Source organism: Callorhinchus milii, unplaced genomic scaffold, assembly GCF_018977255.1.
Source record: "Callorhinchus milii isolate IMCB2004 unplaced genomic scaffold, IMCB_Cmil_1.0 Scaffold4, whole genome shotgun sequence".
Lineage (NCBI taxonomy): Eukaryota > Metazoa > Chordata > Chondrichthyes > Chimaeriformes > Callorhinchidae > Callorhinchus > Callorhinchus milii.
The window spans coordinates 10,150,400-10,173,354 of NW_024704745.1; the positions used below are offsets into that span (position 1 = coordinate 10,150,400).

Below are 22,955 nucleotides of genomic sequence, written 5' to 3' on the forward strand. Positions count from 1 at the left end.
AAATTGACTGCCATGGTTATCTAGAGAATATACAGTTTGTAAACTTTAGAGTAAACTTTACACTAACCCTTCAAGGGAGCTCTAAATAGTTAGCTAATTTCCAAAAGTTGAGTAACACAAGGTTAAATAAATATTTAAGTTAAGTTATCCAGAAAGCTCATAAAACACAGATTCACTGCACTTTACGTTATATCCTGTGAAGCTCTTAGCAGGAGGGTTTGCTGATGTAAAAGGTGTGTTATAACAAATCTAAGGTTTTTTTTAATTAGTTCTTTAATTTACTGCATTATGTGATTGCTTAATCCCCTACTCAGGTGTAAACCCTTAACCATCTAGCACCTTGGAACATCCATCTGATGCGAAAGGTGCTCTATAAATATAATTTTGTTGTTGTCGCTTAACAGTGTTAGAACAAAGTCACGCACTTGCTGATATCAGATTCGTGTTTGAATTTCCAGCAATTTTTCAGTGCTCTCCAGAGTGACACTAGTGCTGCATTCAAATGGTATGTAAATGCAACTGGCAGCTCATGGCACTGTACCTGTGATTGGGTTGGAATAAATAGTTTATGAGGACAATGGAGAGTGTTATGTAGGGTCACCATTCGCAGCAAGTTATTCAAAAATCCCAAATAAATCATGCTTTTATTGTTGTATATTTGTTTCTTATCTCTTACATTTTCTTATTTTTCTTCTTCACTTCCCTGTGCACCAGCGATGATCCAGATGCCCCGCTCCCCAAACTCTGACAATGTTACTCTGTAAAGCAACAGATAGATGTTGAAATAGCAGCCCAGGGTTTCTGCCCTAAATTTCTCCCTCCTGCCCAGAAGTGTCAGCCCCCCCAACCCCATTGAGTTCCTCTCAGCTGCATAAACCTCTCCCATTAGTCTATGTCAATTTTTCACTATCCCTCCATGTTTGCTCTATCTCTGCAGTCTTCTTCCCCTCCACAAACCATAGACCTTGCACCCCTGTCAGCCATTTTGCCCCACTCTCCGGACCTCCCTTCCCAAATCCCCCTGCCTTGGAGCACCCCCTCTCTGCTGTCAAAACCCTTCCAAAGAAAACCACACATCTCATCAACTACACCTTCAGTCGATTCCCTCCTGCGCCCCTATTTCCCATCTTGCTCAGGTTTTCATTCCACCTGTGAAGCACTCTGAGATGTGTCCTATGCGAAAGGCGCTATAAAAATGCAAGCTATCGTTGCAGTATCAGTAAACTACTCTAATTTATTTTACCTTCTGCTGCTGGGGTTCAACTTCAAAGGAGACCTCCACTGCATCACCCAATGTGCGATCCCTGACATTCTGTGTTTCAACTTTAGATGGCTAAACTGAGGCTGATCCTGTCGTCACCCAATATCTATGTAAATTTATTGTGTCTCACACACACACCCACATACATTGTCCTTCCAGCAATAGAACCTGGATAGGGATCAGGACCTCTGACTGATATCCCCTCCTGAACCTAGAGGGCACCAGGAGTAATTGTGAAGCCTCAACTACTGCCTGGCTGAAATCAGCAAACCCAGCACAGACTGGGATTCAAAACTACAATATTAATAATAATCTTTGCAATTGATATAGCGCTTTTCACATCTTCTAGACATCTCAAAGTGCTTCACAGAATACGTTGTAAAGTGAATTGACTGTATATTTGTGGGTAAAACACGGCAGCCAATTGCGCACAGCAGTGTCCCACAAACAGTCGTAGATTGAAAATGACCAATTTATTATTGTTTTGTTTTGGAGGGATTATTATCAGGTGTGTGGAGTAAGGAAACTTGCCCAAGGTTTCACCCTGCCTGGAATTGAACCCAGGTGTCTCACTTGCAAGGCGAGTGCTCTAACCACTGAGCTACAGGTCTCCAATCTACTTGTCTTAGTGCTGTACCAGCCTGGACCTTCCACACTATTTAACGTTGTTTATATTTACAGAATGCCTTTCATGTCGGGAGAATGCTTCAAAGTGCTTTACTTTGGAGGAAATGACCAAAACTCTGTTTAAGAGGCAGGCTTTGAAAGTGGGGATGGAGTGAGTAAGCTATTGGGGAGCCTATGGTTTAGCTATTCATTTTAATTTAACCAAGGACTTGGATTCCTATACTTTTGTTCACAGAATATTTAGATCCGTTTATCTGGAAGCTCTTAATGTATTTGTGATTTAAACTCTAAACCCCATTGGCATGCATATGATGCAGTAAAACTGAAACAGGCTATTAGTGGTGTGAGTTATGTTAACCGATTCTATATTCTGCTGGAACAGCTCATTATTTGTGGTGTGAGGTCAATGCCTACAACAGAAGCAAGATGGCAAAGCACAAAGAAGTTGACATGTTTCGTGCTGATTCCGGGCAATACGAGCAATTTGAATTTAAAATGAACCTCAACATTGTTGAGCGCATCCTGAGGGCTTCTGAAAGCAGAAGGCTCTTTGTTACAGTGCAAAACAACAATTCTCACAGATAAGATCTATCCAGTTTTCACTTCTGCATGGATAAACACAGGTGCCATATCTTTGCCTGATGTATATTTCAAATTTGGGGACCTACATTACTTCTGACTCAAGGCATATTTCACAACTGCATGAAAACTGATTGCAAATGCCTTGTAAACGTACCTACGAGCCAGCCAATCCGCGGAGGAATACATGAATTGTGTCATGATGCTGTTCAACCCTGAATCCTGCTGGAGAGCAACATCCTGCTTGGCTTGTGCTGCTCGTGCTGGCGCTGGTGTTTGGGAACTGGGTAGAGTGAAGATTCAAACAATTAAACAATTTTCACCAATCTACCTTCAATCTCGTCATTATTATCTATTAATAATAAATAATAATAATCCTTGCATTTGATATAGCGCCTTATCACGTCTTCAAGACGTCTCAAAGCGCTTCACAGAATATACTGTAAAGTGAATTGGCTATTTTGTGTATGAAACGCAGCAACCAATTGCGCACAGCAGTTTCCAACAAACAGTCGTGGATTGAGTGACCAGTTTTTTTTTAAGAATTTTTTTAAGGAATTATTACCACTGGAAAAGGGGATAATAATTGCTAGGTTTAGTGTTATGTAAACAGAGGCATGTGGAGTGAGGAAACTTGCCCAATATTTTATCCGGCGGGAATCAAACCCAGGTTTCTCACTTGCAGTGGGGTGGGGGTGGTGGTCTAACCACTGAGCTACAGGAGGCTCTTGATACCAGTTACTTGTGCTTTCAGCAGATGGTTTAAGGGACAGGAAAGATGGTAATGAATGTAAAGGGCCTGATTTGTGCAACCTCACCCAGAACCATGATGCCACACAATTTGTGGCCTGTTTTCTGTGCTGTGCTGCCAGTTCCTAGTGCTGGCACTAAACTATAAACAAAATTATTTTTTTTGCTGGCACAAGAGCTAAGGCCCCTTTTCACAATTGCGTAGGCATAAAGCACTCTGTCTGCTCATGACAACATTCTCAGGCTGAGCTGGAAAAATAGCCCATTTAGGATCTTATACAGTATAAACTAGCTCAGCAGTATCTTCGCTGTTGAACACTTTGGCAGTTCAGTCTATTGCAGTCTGTTACATTATACGAGGCACCCGTACTGTGTAAAACCCTTTCAAGTGATATTCAGTTGATTTCTTTTTTTAAATCTTCCTTTCCAGTTTTCACCCTTTCGCTCATAAAGGCACTGAATCATACTGGGTTTACTATTATTATTCATGCTGGGTTCCCACAGACACAAGAAGCTCTCTCGTGCCTTGTTTAGGTGGCCTTTCTTGGTATGTGGGCCAGATAATCAAAAGCTATTCAACCTTATTGGAGAGCGGAGCATCACAGCCGAGTCAAAAAATCTGTCTTCGCCTGTAGCATCCAAATACGTGGACTTTAGTTTCCGGTGTGAGTGGGTGGAGGAAGGGATAGTGGGGTTGGTGGGTGGTCAATGGATAGTGATATGAAGTTGTGACTGCCTGCTTTTCCTCTCCCATTCCAGGGTGTGAGACCAATTGAAGCAGCTGCCTATTTTATGTAAATTTAGTCTCCTACAAAGTATACAGAAATCAGATTAATGTTAAATCCACGCAAGCAACGTTGCTATCAACTCCATGCTCAAAAGTCAATGTTCCCTTAATTGGAAATGCAAATCTGTTTACTATGCATCCAAAAAGGTCAAATGGATACATAGTTAACAGAGTTAACAGTATAGTTCCTCAGTACTCTGGCCATTATAAGTGCAAAATGTTTTCACTTTTATAATCTGTGTGGTAACAATAAAATAAAACAGCTTAAACTATCTCGAGTTTGAAGCACTTGTTATGAATTCCTTAAGTACTATTTTGGACATAATGCCAATGTTTCCATAAAGATATTTCTGAATACTTTGCCAACATTTCCATAGAAACACCTGGGTACATTGCCATTGTAATTGTAAAAGATTTGTTGGACATGTTACCAGTATTTCCATAGAAACGTATTTGGACATTTTGCACGTTCATCCGTAGGAAACCTTCTGAAACATTGCCAGGGTATCCTGAACTCTTAATGTTTTGCCAGGACATTACCTTATAACATTACTTTTAGATCCTATCTGAAAAGTGATCAATCACATATAGGACAGTGTTTTATACTGGGGTGTAGGGCCTGCTGATTGTTAATAATGGCCATATTTCATTACCTCTTTAAATGCGATTTTTCCGTTTAGCGAAAAGAATCACTATTTTTAATATGTTAGACTCCATTGTCTCTTCAGCCAGCCATAAACAATGTATGTTACGCAAAATGCACAAGGTTCTGGAGTGGAACATCAGTATCTTATTCAACCTCTCACTCTCCTTCAAACCTAATATTTGGGCTCCCGCTGGCACTGCTTTCACTAAGCTCCGAAACATCAGTGCCTCTCCCTAGGCTGCTGACACTCCCAAACACACATTTATCAATCCAGGCTGGATTATTCAAATGCCCTGCTCACTGGACTCCTCAGTTCCTCCCTCCACAAGATGCAGACCATCCAGGACTCTTGCATCAGGCACCACAAGTTCATTACCCCCATCCTCACTCAGATCAATCGGTTCCCCATCCCTCGGTGATTAGCTTCAAGATTCTTGCTCTCACATGCAATTTCCTCCACAGCAACCTCCTGTTATCCTACTGCCCCAGTTGCATCTTCTACTCAGCCTGCTTCAAGTCCCATGCTTGCTCCCCCAACCACCGGTGGACAAGCCTTCAGCCACTCTGCCCCACTGTCTGGAACAACATTCCGGAGTGAGGGCTTACCTTTCCTGGTTTGGGTAAACTGCCAGCATTTTAATACAAGCACATTCAAATTCAGCTGCCTCTATTTCTCTAATTTGAGATCATTGCTGAAAATTTCCTTAAACGCATTCACTGTTAAATACACAATCCTGGGGGAGCTTGTTACAAAGAAGTAGACCGCTTTCACTGTATCTTTCTGTCAAGTGCATGTTCATCACTACAGATCTGGCAGTTTAATGGAAACAATAAAAAATAGGCAGTAGCAGCTTGAACCACAGTGGAAGTGAAAATCACGGATGTAAAAATAAATTTGCTTTATTAAATAAAATTAAATTGGCGAGAGCATCGATAGGCTGGAATGGAGCTTTGGAGTTGATTTGAGTTTGCAAACAGCTTGGATTGCATTAAAACTACTTTGCAACAATCTCAGATAGTGCTTCTATTTCAAGGCTCAATATTAACATTTCTATCCAAACATCTTTTATAAGTTGTCATTCTATGCACCATTGAACAGCTTGTCAGTATTTCCCTAGATGAAGTCTGGAGATCCATTGAACATCCTGTCATCCTGCCACAGGTCCACTTTTGAACATCTTGTCTATAAGCATTTAGATTTTTTTCAGTATTTCCACATAAAGGTACGATAATGGAATCATCCTCATCCTTGTATGTTTTTTCCAGTGCATTAATTCCCACAGTCACAACTTTTGACACCTTGATCAATATTTCAGTGGAAAGTACAGTACCTTTGGATGCCTTGGCAGTATTTCTGAAAAACCTTGAATATTTAGCATTCCATACATGTATATAAGGTGGTAGTGAAGTCTGACCTATTAATCTAAGATCTGTCAAGTAGAAGTTTGGTTGCATTAGTTTATGCTGGTGTCTCGCTTCTTTTCACTTAGAGCACATACTCCGAATAACTTGTTGATTCATAGAATGAAGACAAAAGGCTTCAAGTACAAGTCACAAAATAGATGAAGTGATCATCTGTACTTCTGGCACATATTTGGAAAGTTAAGAATACTTCTTACTGCTTTATATTCAGTGGTTTGTAATGGCTGGCGTCGTCCATCTGCAGAGTTTCTGCACAAGCTCTGTTGGAAACAATCCCTGCTCATAAACTAAGCTAGGAAGGTCCCCAGATTCTATCCCCCAGTCTGCAGAGTTAGCTGATTTCATACGGGGCAGCAGACAGGACATTGACCTCAGCTCCCCTGGGGCTAGGAAGGGGGAAGAGTTAGCTAGAGTTCCTACTGCTAGCCAATGACCCCCTGCCTGCTCCTGAAAGGCTCCCATCCCATGTATTGGATGTTGGATGAGAAGCCTCGGTTGTCATGCCTCCAATGCTTGAATAACCTGCCAGCACTCAATGTGCTCGCGCATCAAGAATTGCCACTTAGGTGAGGTTCTTGAGGTCAGCCATCAGCACATATTTAAGTAATTCTTCAGGGGCAACGGGGACAAAAATTGGAAGGAAAAGAAAAATTATTGAAAAGATAACCCTATAATCCATAAGTAATGAAGTCCTGAATGGGTTTTGTAGATTTTTCCAATGAATTGAATAAACTCAGGATATTGAATGCAGGTAGTTCACTTCTCCGTTTAATTATAGCTTTAATGAGTAAAATGTGAGTGTAATATTATCCTGCAGTTGCAATTAAAGGTCATAGACTGTAGGTGGATAACACCTTGACCTAGATTGTAAATTAATGCACAATTGCCATTAATGGCATTTAGTTACAGGTAAGGCAGGATTGGGGGTGGGATAGTTTCTCCCGAAGGAGTCACTTTGGCCAATTTTACTACCTTGAGATGAACCATCGTACTGTAGCAAGACAATGCACTGAAGACTTGGCCAAGGACTCACAGAACATATCCCAGCTATGAAAGGTCAAGTAACAGGCAGTCCTGTTTTGAAACCAGATGTACCAGAGTCTGCAGTCTGAACCACCCTGTAATGTACTTTTCATAAGAATAGCTCAGGGAATTGCCACAGTTTTGTCTTCAATGGAGGAACATTAGGTGTATACTTATATAACAAATCAGCTCAAGCATTAGCCAGGAATACAATGAATGTTTCTGAGACCATTTTTAACACAAGCACACAGCTGGGAAATGAAGCAGTGGCTTTCAACCGGTGTCGACTGAGCAACACAATGTACAGACGAGGAATTGCTCCTTAGGGAAAAACAGTTAATTAGCTATTCATCTTTGAGTGAGGACAATTTTGCCACTTTAGTGAAATAAGGTGTGTAACTTTTTGAAATAGAAGTTAATATACATTTTCTATTTCTTAATTTCTTCATGCTTTTCTCGCAAGCGAGAGGACCTGGGTTTGAATCCCGACAGAGCAAAACCTTAAGCAAGTTTCCTTACTCCACACGCCTGTTTACTCAGCAGTCAATAGGAACCCAGTTGTTAGTCGATTGGCAGCTCGCTTTCCTGGGGTAATAAGCCCTCCAAAATAATAGCAAAAAAATTTGGTGCCTCAATCCACGATTGTCTGTGGGACACTGCTTTGTGCTATTGGCTGCCACGTTTCGCCCACAAAATACACAGTGAATTCACTTTACAGTATATCATGTGAAGAGCTTTGAGACATCTCAATAAGTTGATAAGGCACTATATCAAATGCAAGAATTATTATTTTTATTACTTTCCTCCCTGCCTGAAGAAGGGAACTTGCTGGGATGTGGGTCCATGGGTAACAGGCACCTTCTGGTACCTTGCCCAAACGGTCCTTTTTTTGTGTGTGAGCCTGGACAGCAGTTCTGCAGAGGGCTGGATGAGCTGAATGACCTCCTCTTGGTCCTACATTCCTATGAGGTTATTACTGTGGAGAGCTTCAGATCTGAGCCTAATACTGTTCTTACCCACATAAGGGCTAACCAGCAGACCACTAGACATAATGAGCAAGGAGCAGAAACCCTGTCTTATGTTTTTTTCCCAACCCAGAGTGACACTGAGCCCAACATTCTCACCAGAGACTGAGGTTAGCCATCTCAAAGAGAACAAAACGTCAGAGAACCAGTTAGAAAGTGATGTGACTCAGGTTTAATCTCTCATTTCATTGTGCTTGAGATGGTGAGACATCAAACAGTGACCAGTTAATAATACTGACCCTCCCTGACCCTTCTCTCATAAGTGATCACAATATCAGACAGAGTCATTCTTGGGAAAGTGACAGGGCTGGCAGACTGGCTGAAATTATCTCCTGATCAATGGCACAATACAGTATAATTTACAAATATACAGGCATTTCACATCAAGAAAACGTCTAAATGCACCGGTAATGCGTGTAACCTTTAGAAATTAGCTTGTTTAGGCCCTAGCTATTCAAATTTACCATCCCACACTTAACATTCAGTTCCATTCTTCCTGGGATGTAAATTATGGATAGGGAAAATAAATGAGAAAAAGTGGGTAGACACCATCATAACAACCGGCATATGTCTAGCATATGTCTGGCTGCTAGTGATAATTCAATGCAGAGTCGTAACTAAATGCAATATAATTAAGAAGTTTCTAGCAGCCATTAATTATCATTTAACCACCTTATTACGTAAAAAATTCCATAATAAATTTCCATATCATCAATAGAACTTGGTACGAACGAGAGCCCGATACTGAAATGCTTTTGTTTGCACTAAAGCCTGTATGAAAATCACTCCCTGCTGTGACATTTGTAACTTATAGATTTTTTACACCCCGTGAAAAAACAATACCCTCTACATGCATTGAACCCTACTCCTTCTCTCAGCTTACTCTGGTTTGCTGCGTCTACCTTCTCCGCACCACTTTCAATCACCAAGCCTCCAGTTGCTACTCCCTTACCCTCTGGAATTTCCTCGCTCGACCACTCCAATCTTGCCCCCTCTGTTTCTGTTCTCTTCGAACCCATCTGTGGCCACCTTCCCCACTCCCAGGATTGAATCTTGGCATGTTTTGGCTCTGTTGTCACATTGTATGTGATACAATTATCCACTGAGTTATGGGTGCGCAGGGAGAAAAAGCTGCTTATCTTGTTTGTTTTGTCTTGATTATTCATATATTATTATGTGTATTATTCTTTCTTGAGTTAAGTTGTAAAAAAAACTTTCCAAGAAATGTCCTTGCATTTTACTGATGTAGCACTGTGCTGCATGTTTTAGTTGTTTAAACACCCACAGTTTTATTGAGCACAAAATTCTGCCATTTTATCTGGACAAGAGCAAGCGGTGAGTGGGTGTGGTGATCTCTCACTCTGCTGGGAGAGTTTTTGTCTCCCAGAACTAACAAACACACACCCTGCTTATGTGAGGTCTCGATAGCTAGCAGAGCAATTTGTGTGCTCAAGTGGAGACTCTTTGCTAAACCCCAAACAGTCTTATCGAGCACAACATTTTGTAACTTGATAAAACTTGTCATCTCTCTTTATTCTACCAGGGAAGTTCAAAAACATTCCTTTGAAAGAGGCTTTGATGGGTAAACGTGGGGGGAAATGATGAGGATCTAGCATGAGGCTCTTAACAATACAAAACTCCTTTTCGCAGTTATCTATTTATCAGGTATGCAGGCCCATCAGCTCTCTGATCAGTAACACATAGTTGTACTGATTTCACAGTGATGGACACATGCCTTCTGATGCATGGCCCTTATTTGTAATGTAAAGATACTGATGGTAAAGCCCCTTTAAGATTGTAAATACCATAATATTACATGCTTGTGTACCATGTCTATTTTCCAATTGCTTTTTGGGGGCCTCCCTCTGACAATTCTTTTGGTAAAAACACTGCAATGTAAAGCAAAGCATTAAAGGCAAGTTGGAGCTTTGTTAGCCGAGCTTTGTCAGCTGAGGTTTTGATAGGATGAATGTCTTTTGTCCTCCTGGGCATGAGAAGGCATATTTCAGTCAGGGTTCTCATTCTACTTGCTGGGCTTTGGGTGAGAGTGGCATCAGGTATGAGGACTTCATGCTGGAACTGCCTGTCGACATTCATTCTTTGGGCTCAAACCTGAAGATTGATGCTTAGGTGAGATATTGGCAGCAGTTGGAAAGTATCCCAATAAACAGCTAGGGAGTGAATCGTCAATTTTATTTGTGGTATTATTGGCCAGGGACACCAGAAGAAACTTCCTCATCATGGCTTGAGGTTGTGATAACTCAATTAAAAAGACAAATTTACAGTGTTTGCTACATAACCCACTTTAACTCTGGTTTAACCTGTAATTAGGTTATTGCCAGATAAGAGGTGAATACGTATTTAAACAAAGTGATGGCTCTCTTTCACTTGATAAATGAGCTGCCACATGTATAATAAGAAAATAAGGCAGGCTGAAACTCTAATGTACCATTTGTGTCATTTGTAAAGAAAGGGCTGGGTAACCAGAACTCATTCCTCCAAAGCTCATCTTTCTCCTCTGTAAATTGTAACAGTTTCTAGCTGCTGTTAATTATCATTTAGCCATGATATTACGTAAAACAGTCCAGAATAAATTTGCATAACATAAATAGAACCTGACACGAATGAGAGCCCGATACTGAAATGCATTTGTTTGCACTGAAGCCTGAATGAAAATCATTCCCTGCTGTGATACTTGGACCTTTGGGTTGTTTACACTCCATGAAAAAACAATACCCTCTACACGCATTGAACCCTACTTTCTCTCTCTCTGCTTACTCCGGTTTTCTGCGTGATCTCTGCCTTCTCCGCACCACTTTCAGTGGCCAGGCCTCCAGTTGCTATTTCCTTAATCTCTGGAATTTCCTCGCTCGACCATTCTAATCTTGCCACCTCTGTTTCCGTCTTTAAGTCACACCTTAAACTCTATCTCTTCAAACCCGTCTTTGGCCACCTCCCGCACTCCCCTCTCCCTTGCTTGGCATCCAATCTGTCCCTGTAAAGTGCTACATGACGTGACTCTATATGAAGAGCATTATATATAAATGCAAGTTTTTGTGGCACAAAATGTGTTAATTGAAAACAAAAGTGCGAATGTTTTTAGGAAAACGTGTTAGAATGTTTGTGCCATTAACATAATAGAGTAAAAATAAAGCAGGGTTTTATTACACTTTGAATCCAGTTGCAAAACAAAATGCCTTCTCAGTAGTATTAATCTAGATTGCACCTTTCTCCTGGTGTCAGTCTTTCAATTGCACAGTTTGTAACATTTTATAACCTTTCATTGTCAGGCTGAGACGTGTAGGAAATAACTCCCTGTTGCTCTCCCTTCAATTCTTCTCTCTTTTTAGTCTGATCTGATAACTCCTGCTGGGTATTAGTGTGAGGTAGCAGCAGTCCTTTAGATACTTTTCTTCAAGTGGTTATTCTTCAAGTGTGGACACTAGTATTGACAGACTGTTCAAGCATCGGGAGCTTTGGGATCGGGGACTTATCCTGTTCTTCCTTCACAAATATGGTCTTCTAGGCGGGTTCTGCTATTAGGAACCAGACATTGGTTACTCAAGTTGAACTTTTTCTCCTCCTCAGCTTGAAGATGTGAAAGACAATCAAATGACCTGTCTTTTCCATCCGAAATGTAATTTTGTTGATGTTGTTGATACATCTACATATACACACCAACCCGTCGAGGCTAAGATCAGCAAACTCAGCACAGATCCAGGATGGAAGCTAGGCATGGTTTGGCTCTGTTGTCACATTGTATGTGATTCATTTATCCACTGAGTTATGGGGAGCGGGGAGAATAAGCTGCTTATCTTGTTTGTTTTATTTCTATTATTCATATCTGCATCTTTCTTGACTAAGTTGTAAAAAAACTTTCCAAAAAATGTTCTTGTATTTAACTGATATAGCACTGTGCTGCATGGTTTTAGCTGATTAAACTCCTGCAATAAGTACGTCAAATTGTATTTGGGATCCTTGTGTCTTGGCTTCTGCCAATACATGTGTTGTCTGGGCAAGAGCAAGCGGTGGGGTGGGGTGTGGTTACTAACCTTTCACTCTGCTGGGGAAGTTTGCTCTCGAAGAACTAACAAACACAAACTCTGCTTCTGTGAGGTCTCGATGGTTAGCACAGCAATTTTTGTGCTCGTGTAGGCTGCTGGCTAAACCCCAAGCAGTCTTACAAACCAAAAAATTGCCAGGAAGTGAATCATCAATTTTATTTGGTGTATCGTTGGTCAGGGACACCAGGAGAAACTCCCTCATAATGGCTTGAGGTTGTGATAACTCAATTAAAAAGATAAATTTACAGTGTTTGCCACATAACCCACTTTAACTGTGGTTTAAAACCTGTAATGAAGTTATTGTCAGACAAGAGGTGAATGCGTATTTAAACAAAATGATGGCTCTCTTTCACTTGATAAATGAGCTGCCACACGTATAATAAGAAAATAAGGCAGGCTGAAACTCTAATGTACCATTTGTGTCATTTGTAAAGAAAGGGCTGGGTAACCAGAACTCATTCCTACAAAACTCATCTTTCTCGTCCATGAAATGTGACGCAGGTTAAGCTGCCAAATTGTGTCCTTTAGAAACTCCTTGAATGCTGCATACTTGCGTGAGTTTTCGCAACCTTACAGAAAGTGTGTTAGTCATACAGATATTTGTTACGACAGTGGTTAGCCAACCTACCTATACGTTGACTTACACCAGTTTGCTTGTTTGCGAGTTTGTTAAGTATTTATTATTTTGACCTTGACATCTAGGCAGAGAAATACAGGTCAATATTTCAGTTATCGTTCTTCATCTTTATATATAAACACAGCTGACAGGTGGGTTATGATAAGCAGTTGGGCCCCAAGCTCACAGATGAAGAATGGACATGCGTTGGCAGGAGAAGGCAGCTAGCGCCTGTGAAACTATACCAGTAATGACTCGAACTCAGTGCTGATCAGCGATGCCTCACTCCAGCTTTTTTTTTCCAATGATCAATGGCCTCATTTTCCCTCTTCCAAATTATTTTCCTGAATGTACATGACTATCCTAAGCCCTGGCTTAAAAAGAAGAACACAGGAATGTGTGTGACTAGTCGTGTTTTCAAAGTGCCATCTCTCCCTATCTCATATCTGCTCAATTCCCCTTCTCTATCATAACGCATCATGCTCTTGAAAGAGCCTGCACTGTCCAACCACCCTCTGTGTAGTTAAATCTAAACTGTTTATCTCCCCACATATATCTGAGCTTGATTCCTAGACTGCTTGTTGTGGACCTTTGATTATAATGAACATATTTTGGAGTTCAGCCTATTTACCTCTGTAGTCTTTGAAATGTGGAAAACTTTAATCAGATCACTCCTTAACCTTCTCTCTTCCAAAGTGAACAGTTCAGTTCTTTTGCTATCACCTGGAATCCTCTGGCGTTTCCTTGGCACTGGGACAAAGGTTAAGATTTTAAAGCGACAAAACCAAATAGCATGTGTGTGATCTTATATTATCTGATACGAGAGCATTATAAGGACATATGAAGGCACTGCTATCTGTAAGACGGGGTTGAAAAATATGACGTGATGTTTATCGCTGATAATGTTATCACATAGTTGGAAATTCTGCTGCAGTCTTTGGCTCAGTCAATATGTCAGAATGATTAAGTTTACACAGCCACTGATAGGGGCCATTCTGCTGCCTGCGAATCGCAGCATTTCAGCCTTTGGAACTCCATGTTACAGTCCCTTTCCCTCTTCCCCTCCTTTGGCTCCTTCAAGGCCCGTCTCAATACCTTCCTCTTCGACTGTGCCTTCGGTCTACCCGCCTACCCCCACTACCCTCCACCCCTCCTGATCCCAACCCCCAGCCTCGGGTGCACATCCTTGACTGTCCAGTGCTTTGGGCTGTCCTCCCAAAGCGCTATACAAATGTAATTAGTTATTGTTGTTGTACAGGAAATGTAACTGGGATACCAGTTAACTTAGTGTTAAATCTTGAGGTTCAATTATTTTGTCAAGTCGGGGAGACAACTGAGATATCTGCAGAGGCAGACTTTGAGACGAAGTGTGATGTCACTGCCAGTGTGATAATATCACCAATGATAGTAATTACATCACGTTGTATTTTCCTTTTTGTTAATTAAAGGTTTTACTGATATTCAATAAGCAACAAACTCAAAACACTGCATCCAGAAAAGAGAAGCATAGGAAATATCCTGTACAAATACAGCATGTTGTACAATACACCCGCGGCCCACCCCCGTTTCCTGCCCCTCCCCTGAATTCACCCACAATGGGTGGGTATTTTTGTTCGAGTTGCAGCTGCACGACCCTCGATAAAGAGATAACCCATTAATGAAGCAAAAACTATCGAATGCATTTTAATTTTTGTGTAACAGGAGATTTTGTGTACCTAGGGAAGGGGGTGAAGGAGCATATGCAGACTGATGGGTGATGTACTCATGGTGGTATAGGGGGTAGGAGAGCTGGACGGGGACCTAACCGTTATCACACCAAGAGAGTTCATACTGGAGGACGAGACAGGAGCAGGACGGGAGGGGAAGGGTGAAATGGAAGAACCACCGGCACAAAGAGACATTTCCAGATCTGATACATTGCCAGAGATCAGGATTTTGTGGAACGGCAGGGGTGAAGAGAGGAGTTCGAGCACCCATTAAAGGAGAGACGGTGGTACACCCTTGACTGGGTTTGAGGAGCCACTCATTTTAATAATAATAATAATAATCCTTACGTTTGATACAGCGCCTTATCACATCTTCGAGACGTCTCAAAGCGCTTCACAGAACATACCGTAAAGTGAATTGAATCTGCCAATTGACTAACAGCCGGGTTCCTATTTACTGCTTGGTAAACAAAGTAATAAAAGGGAGCCACACTTTTTGAAAGGATTGTTTGCTCCAAGTATAAACCAGCAATGATCTTTCAGCATGGCGCATTGCCCCAAATTGCCATTTCCACATTGATGTGGATGGAGGGTCAACCTACTGCAACTCCATCCAGAGCTGAGGAACGCACCTCGTGGAGTCCAACAGTACAAAGGCTCTATACAAGTGTCATTTTATTGTTGTTAACTATTGGTATAGTGTTTCTGGGGCCTCTCATCTCGTTATCACAAGTGAGTCCTGATATTAATTTTATATTTTTCTCAGACTTTGTCTTAGCCTGACTTTCAAGTCTACCAACAAAACATCTGAGAACATTTTTCCATTGGATTCATAACCAAAATTCGTTACAAAATAAGCTGATCTAATGTGCAATGTCAGCTAATTTGCATAGCGATATGCCACAAACAGTCATAAAGTGAAGGGCCAATTTTTTATCTGGTGGATTGTTGGCCAGACCATAGAGAGAAACTCCTTTCTTTTGGTCGTGGGACCGTGCACCATGCATGTTACTCTTCATCGTAATCAGATGGAAACACTGCACCACAGAGCAATATTTTTTAACTTGGTTGACAAATCTAAGAGCATGCACATGTGGCAGAGTTAAACAGTGGGTTGGACTTGCCTCCAGAAGCACTGTTTCCTTTAATGTCTTCTTGATTTTGCTTTTCCAAGCCCTTTTTTTTGAAGAGCTAAATGAAAGCAGATCTAAAATCACACTGGCTCATTTTGTTCTCAGATGTTTTGTTGGTAGACTTGAAAGTCAGGCTAAGACAAAGTCTGAGAAAAATATAAAATTAATATCAGGACTCACTTGTGATAACGAGATGAAAGGCCCCAGAAACACTATACCAATAGTTAACAACAATAAAATTACACTTGTATAGAGCCTTTCACGCTGGGAGGACGTCCCAAGGCTCCGGACAATCAGTCTTTCGGACCCAAGCTGGGCTTCGGGATTGGGGAGGGTGGAGGGTAGTGGGGGGAGAAGGAGGGTGATCGAAGGCATGGTCAAAGAGGAGGGTCTTGAGGTGCGTCTTGAAGGAGGCAAGGGACAGGGCGAGGCTGAGGGACTGTGGAATGGAGTTCCAGAGGGTGGGGGCATCGGTGATAGGGTCACAGAGCCTGGTGCGGGAGAGGACACGGGCTGCAGAGTTCTGGATGATCTGCAGCCTATGGAGGGAGGAGTTGGGGAGGCCGCCAAGCAGTGAGTTTGCATAGTCAAGCCTGGATGTTATGAATGCGTGTATGAGGGTTTCAGTGTGAGACAGTGGCGGAGCCGGGAGATGTTGCGGAGATGGAGGAAGGCAGAGCGGGTCATGACATGGATGTGAAATAGAAAGGATAGTTGAGGATCAAACAAGACACCAAGGTTCCGGACTGGCTCAATGAGGTGGAGTGTGCATCCTTGGATGGTGATGTTGTCAGGGCCTGAGGTGTGGGAACACTGACGGGAGCCAATCAGGAGGGCCTCAGTCTTATTGACGTTCAACTGAAGAAAGTTAGCTCTCATCTAGGGCTTGATGACTGACAGACATTCTGTCAGGAAAGCAGAGGTTCTGAAATTGAGGGTGGAGGCAGAGAGATAGAGTTGGGTGTCATCCCCCTATACATGGAAGTTGACTCCCATGCCTGCAGATGATGTCACCAAGAGGGAGCATTTAGATATTGAAGAAGAAGGGGACCAAGGATAGAGCCCCGAGGAACTCCGCATAAGACATGGGACAAGAGGAGAAACCGTTTGTGGAAATGAAGTGGAGATAGTGTGAGAAGTACGATCTGAACTATTCAAGGACAGAACCATGAAGGTTGAGGTGAGAGGGGAGGCGGTGGAGGAGAATAGAGTGGTCAACGGTATTGAGAGTTGTCAACGGTTAAAGGTGTCGCTAACTACATCGCTCAAAATGAGGGTGCAGTCTGAGTGACAAGAGAATTCAAAACCTGTTAGAACTATATGATGTGTATGTTGTCATGTGTGATAGCATGAAAGAACCTCATTTATAGCAGCCACACTAGACCAGAGACTGTTGGTCAGATATAGTGCTAGTGCTGGACTCTGACATTACAAAACAATAGCAACTTGCATTTATTTAATGACCTTCGTCCGAGTAGGGTCTCGGAGCCTTTTAACAACAGTTTGATTCGACACAAAGCTGGAAAAAGAAGGAGAGGTGACCGAAGGCAGAGTTGAAGAGGAAAGTCTTCACCTGTGATTTGAAGACAGGCAAAAAAGGGGGCAAGACAGAGGGATTGAGGAAGGGAAATATTAATCTGCCATCTCTTATCATCCATTTATTTCCCCTCTATTGCTAAAGCCAAGGTACAATTTGGGGTATAGTACTATAAACAATATGTACCCTGGGTGGCAATTCTTCACCCGTGTGAGCCTAGGAGAGTGTATGTGCTGAGCTGTTTGACGGTGAGAGGCATCAATTGTGCAGGTCACAGGATGGAGGTCAGAAAGTGGAAACCCTGGTTTATTTTTCTCTCCCTAGGACAGGAGCACTGAATCAAATTATAGAGCTCCAATTAGTGTTCCAACTGAGATCAGTTTAACTCAGCACAAAGCCAAGGATTGAGCTTGGGATCTTGTGGTGCACACAATGCGAGTCTCAGTTCCTCAATGGGTAGTGAGTTTACCCACTGAGCTAATGGGGGAGCTTTTTCTCTTTGAACTGTAGTTGCTCACTACAGCTCTTAGCAATAAGGATCTTGACTCTAACATTACTGTAAACAGTGTTGTGTAGTTTTCTGATCCCAATAGGAATTATCTCCCTCACAGTTGGAGGGGAAGGGGAAATCTTCAATCACACTGGAATGAATAATCCAGCATGTTTTATGTTGGAGTATAAGAAACTGCTTGTAAAAAGACTCAGCTATTGCCCCATGAGTTAATTGGCTCCATTCCTAGTTCCAGCAGGATTTATAGAGAGTGGAGCTAATTAAAACACAAGACAAGAGCTTTAATTAACTTGAGGTTCCTTGTTCAAACATAAAACCTTCTGGATCGCTCAGCACAGCCCTTAATGCAGGTCTCGGGATGAGTTATATTAACATTTATTTGCAGGATTTTGTTTTTTTTACTGTTGGTTGGCTGGTGCTTTCAGGCTGGCTATGTTCCTGATATAACCTGTTCTGATAGCACTGCTACATGAGCTGCCGGGGTACATTTATCCTGCAGCAGCTGCTGCACAAACTGTTTCAATATGCATTTTCAGTTTGCTTCTGCTTTCTCTGAAGCTACACACATTTAAAGGAGGAGACAAATCCAGCAATTGAGAGACACTGTGTGTCTGTTGCTTCGATCCTCCGGGTCTGGCCTCCTTGTTGTCCCCCCAGTTCTCCGCTCCACCCTTGGTAGCCGAGCCTTCAACCCGAGGCTCTGGAATTCCCTTCCTCACTCCCTTCGCCTCTCCCCCCTCTCTTCCTATTTTCAGGTCTCTGCTGAAGACCTTTCTTTTCGACCGCGCCTTTGGTCACCTTCCGCCCCCTCCCCCTGGCTCGGCCCCGGGATCTGTTACTGTGAAGCTCTCTGAGACGCCTTCAGGCGTGGAGGGCGCTTTATAAATCCAAGTTGTGTTGTTGTTGTGCACTGCTCTCCTTAGCAACCTGCTAAAGATTCCGTCAGAGCAGTTTTTAAAGGGGATTCTTACTGCAAGACCCTAACTCAGGGAACAACAATACCCCTCCGTGAATTTGTACTCTGTGTTCAGACTTGCTCCGTTTCCTTTTTTGTTGCGTTCCCTTTTTGTTGATTCTCCTCGGACTTTCAATTAAGCAAATTCAAACCCGAGCAGCTCTTTACTGAGAATTAATGACATCCATCGGAACTTTTACAGCGGTTAGAGCCGTAAACAACAGATAACTTCTCGGTGCCCTCGTGACATGCTTCAAATTGAAAAATGCAGACTGGCGGAGAGAAAAAAAAATTCATTTTATTTCTCTGGTACTTGTTCCACATTCTAATATTTCTTGGGATGAAGGTGAAACATTCCCTCCATAAAATCCTGACCCACGCTGAGATTCCAAGATAGCTGCTGTTTATATTTGTATTCGATACTCTGTAGCAAGACACCTCATTTCAGATTATGATGCACTAAAAAACAAGATTTACTTGTTTAATATAAAAGCTGTACTAGGAGGCATTAACCACATTGACAGAGTGATTTAACACTTTCAGGAGTCAATCGTAGTTCTTCAACATCAACAAATTACATTTATATAGCGCCTTTCACATGAGGAAGATGTCCGTGTCTTCAAAATCTCCCTCTACATTACCAAGCATAATGTGCTGTTTCTCCCTAATCGTTATTTGAAAGCTTATAAATCTGTAATCACAAATTTCCACCCTCTATCAAGTGAATAGAGGGTTATGGGAGAGGGGAAGTCTAGAGGCTCATGCGTAGTTTAAATACCAACATGGACGAGTTGGGATGAATGGCCTATTTCCGTGCTGTCACCATTTATGTAATTCCACATTAGGCAGGCTTGGAGATGTAGACATGGCCTCAACTTTGTGAGCCAAAGCCCTAAAGAGTTGGGCTTTCTTGTTTAAGATCACTTTATTGAATATGAATGTCTAAGCCGTTAAATCAGATGCAAAAGTTTGCTTGTCACAGGGAGTTGTAGGCGGACTCTCTAACCTTCACCAAGTCCTATCTTGTCATTGTTGGAATGCTTTTATCAAGATTTTAAAATATGTAACAAAACAGGTTTTTTTGCCACCGTTTTGTCCCTTAAGAATATCGTCAATAGCATTGAGAAGATCTCAGATTGTTCAGGAACGTTCATGAAGACTTCAGGTACTGCTGAGCTATGAGAAGGGGTAGAACACTTAGTCCTCAATACAATGGACGAGATACTCAGTCTATTGCCAATTCATTTAATTCTGCGAATCTCAGGCAGCCTTGGTGCAAATGCTGGAACACTCTGCACTGCTAACTATCAATTGATAACACTCACATCTGACTTGTTGTTATTTTTCATTCGGGGTCACACAGATTATTTTTTACCGGGCTGTATAATTATCTCACACTCCCTTAGATAGCTTCTGTGGATTTTTTTTTGGTGCATGCTTTTCTTGAGACATCAAAAATATGCAGTACCTCATGTTTTATAGATGATGCATCACAGAAATGGTGATGTGATTAGCTCGGGAACAGTTGGAAATCTCAACTCGTTATGTTGTATGTGAATTAGCACTGTGCAGTAGTGTCCTTGCGTTTAGACCTGAGAAGGAAAGAGTGGGTGAATGTGTTCTCCAACATCAAGGAAAGCAAAAGGTCAACAGTGAAATGATTTATCTTGGCTAGCTACACAATTTATGAGTAATTTTATAAGCACAAAGTCTTAATGATTCCACCATACCAAACTTGCCAACCCTCTTTAATTTGTCACATGGCATTTTGTTCCATTTTTCTTCTTCTCTCCCCCTCCTACTTTCTTCCCTACCTTATTGAAAGTACTGACTCCTGCTGGGGTGAGGATCCACTGTTCCTGGATACCTTCCAACACCACACCCAAGTCTTCAATTGAGTTTGGCAAGAACGATTGAAAGGCTACATAAATAGTGGGACTGCAGAAATTAGTAGATATCAGTGAGGATTAAGAACCACAACTGCTTTTATATTCTGTTTCAAACTCTGCAATGCTGAGATCAATTGTTGTACCCCTGGGAGCACCTCAGTCAAGTTCAGCTTTAGTTAACCTGAAGGACTTTTCCTGTCTCATATATGGCTCAGGAGCTCAATGGCGGTAGCTTTATCCAATGAGATGTAAGAAGATCAAGCTTTAAATTTATTTTTTGGGGAAGAATCTGAGCAAGGTAACATTAGGAATAGGAGGAGATTATTCATTCTACTGAGAGAGTTCACCAGTATCCAATGTTAGATCATGGCATCTATTTGAATCCTATTTCCCCATACCCCTTAAAGCCATTGCTTCCCAATTATGTGTGTCTGTCAATTTAATCTCCCATTTAAATATCCCAAATGGTTTTGTCTCTCTGGCCTTCAAGGGGCAGTGTGTTCCACATTGAGAGATGTTAATTGATGGAGATCTCTACTAGTGATTTTGGTCAATGCCCAAAAAACTATGGCATGGATCACTACAATGGTTGGATTTTTGTCAGGCCCTGCATTAAGCAGAAACACATTTCCTGGGCTGAGGCCTGTTTCGGTTTCTCATTTTAATCATTATTATTCATCATTTTATTTATTTGCATAATACAGATCAAAATCTCCCCAAATGTGTAATAACCATAGTGAACTGTATAATTCTGAAAAGACGTATTAGTTGCAAGGTTCCTGCAGCAGTTTGACATTAGTACTGGAGGCCCCAGAGACTTGGAAATGGATTTCAATCCTATTTTATTGCTACAGATGTTTAAAATTGCATGACAGTTAGTGGATTCATGAATTACAAATTTCATTGCCGATACCAGTCATTTCCGTTACTGTTAATGATAATATTCTAAAAAAAATTGGTTGACTTTAGAGTGCTAATGCATTACGCACATTTGCGACTTGCCACTGCAGTAAATGGAGCACCAGCCAACAAGTGGGCATATTGTTGTTTTGACTCCTGGTTGGAAATGCCATAGGGATAATAGCATAGAAAAATATTGCCCTTGAGGAGATAGAGGTGAGCAACATGATTCAAGATTTGATTCGAGGCGAATTGTTTATTGTGGCAAAAGGGTTCAAGTACCATGGGATACCTTAAACATTACGGTAATATAAGGAGATAATTATTTTTAAAAGCACATAAAAAAAATTAAAAGCACACAATGGATTATAGAATCGTGAAAGCATTGAAGTAGACTGTAAAGAGACCTCAATGTATTTCTGAAGAGAAAAGGGATTAGGAGAGGAAGTAGTGATGAGGAAATAAAATAAGGAAGCAAGAACTTCTGAGTCAAACGGCTCTTTTCAGTTTCTAATCAATTCTTATGTTCACTTAGAATGTTGTCAGAGCTTTTCTTTTGGTCAGCTAGGTGTCTGACATATGTGGAAACCCATCACCATGCTTTATAGTATCCAAACCAGACTGAAAGTTCCACATATATATGCTATCCATACATGGAAATTTCTCTGTGTCTGGAATGGAATGGACACTTTCTCCCTGGAGGGATTCATCCTGTTTACCTGCATCCCGAGACTATTAGACGCAGGTTTGAGAGGTAAAACTTGGGGTCCTTGGAGTGTTCAATGTGGTACTTCTGGATTTCAACCAGCTAAAACCGTACAGCTGCAATTGAGAGTGCTATCTGTTAAGACAGCTTCTCACTGCTTGTCCAGCTAAGATCACCCCACCAATTAGGGTTTTGTCTTGCAGGGTTAGCAGGAGCTGGGTGGGAAGAATCTCTGCTTCCAGTGACTGATATGCCTCCCAATTCCTGCTGATGAGTCTGTCAGGCTGGCAGGTCTGTCAACATTAGTGTCCTGGAGAGAGTACATTCCTAGTAGGTGTCGAACCCAGGACAATTTGTGTTTAAGGCAGTTGTAATTACTACTACACTACAGAAACATAGCTTCAGTGAGAGAAAGTAAGGATACGTTATCAGGAGGCAGAGCTAATCCAGCGATTGAGGAGGATCTGCTATTGGTAAAATGAAAGAACTTCTATAACACTTTCATAAGTTTTAAGTGTCATCTCTTTAGGTGTCGTGCCTGTTATTGTTAGCAAAACACCAGCTGAATGAACAATTAATCTGGAGGATTGTTGAGTAGTAAACAGAGAGAAACTCTCTTCTCTTTCCTAATAATTTAACCTGATCTTGAAGGTCCACCAGAAGTGGTAGACGAGGTTTAGTGTCTCACCCAAAAGACGGCACCATTGAAAGGGCGCTTTTGACAGTCTGTGTCCCCAGTATCATTGATGCTTCTTACACTGTTCCCTCTCTTTCTATATGGAAGCACCTTGCCTCCATTCAGCAGCTACCTAAGTTGG

At 41.7% G+C, this 22,955-nt stretch overlaps 1 protein-coding gene and 1 long non-coding RNA gene across 2 annotated transcripts in view; one reads left to right on the forward strand and one right to left on the reverse strand.

Annotated features, from left to right (window-relative positions):
• Window positions 1-22,955, forward strand: part of LOC103180129 (CD166 antigen) — a 132,560-nt gene that overhangs the window by 26,847 nt on the left and 82,758 nt on the right. The window lies entirely within an intron of this gene.
• Window positions 555-9,171, reverse strand: LOC103180128. Its single transcript, XR_488062.1, has 3 exons — window positions 9,073-9,171; window positions 2,625-2,750; window positions 555-758 (listed from the first exon to the last, which is right to left on the reverse strand). It is a non-coding gene; the product is annotated as an uncharacterized LOC103180128 (long non-coding RNA).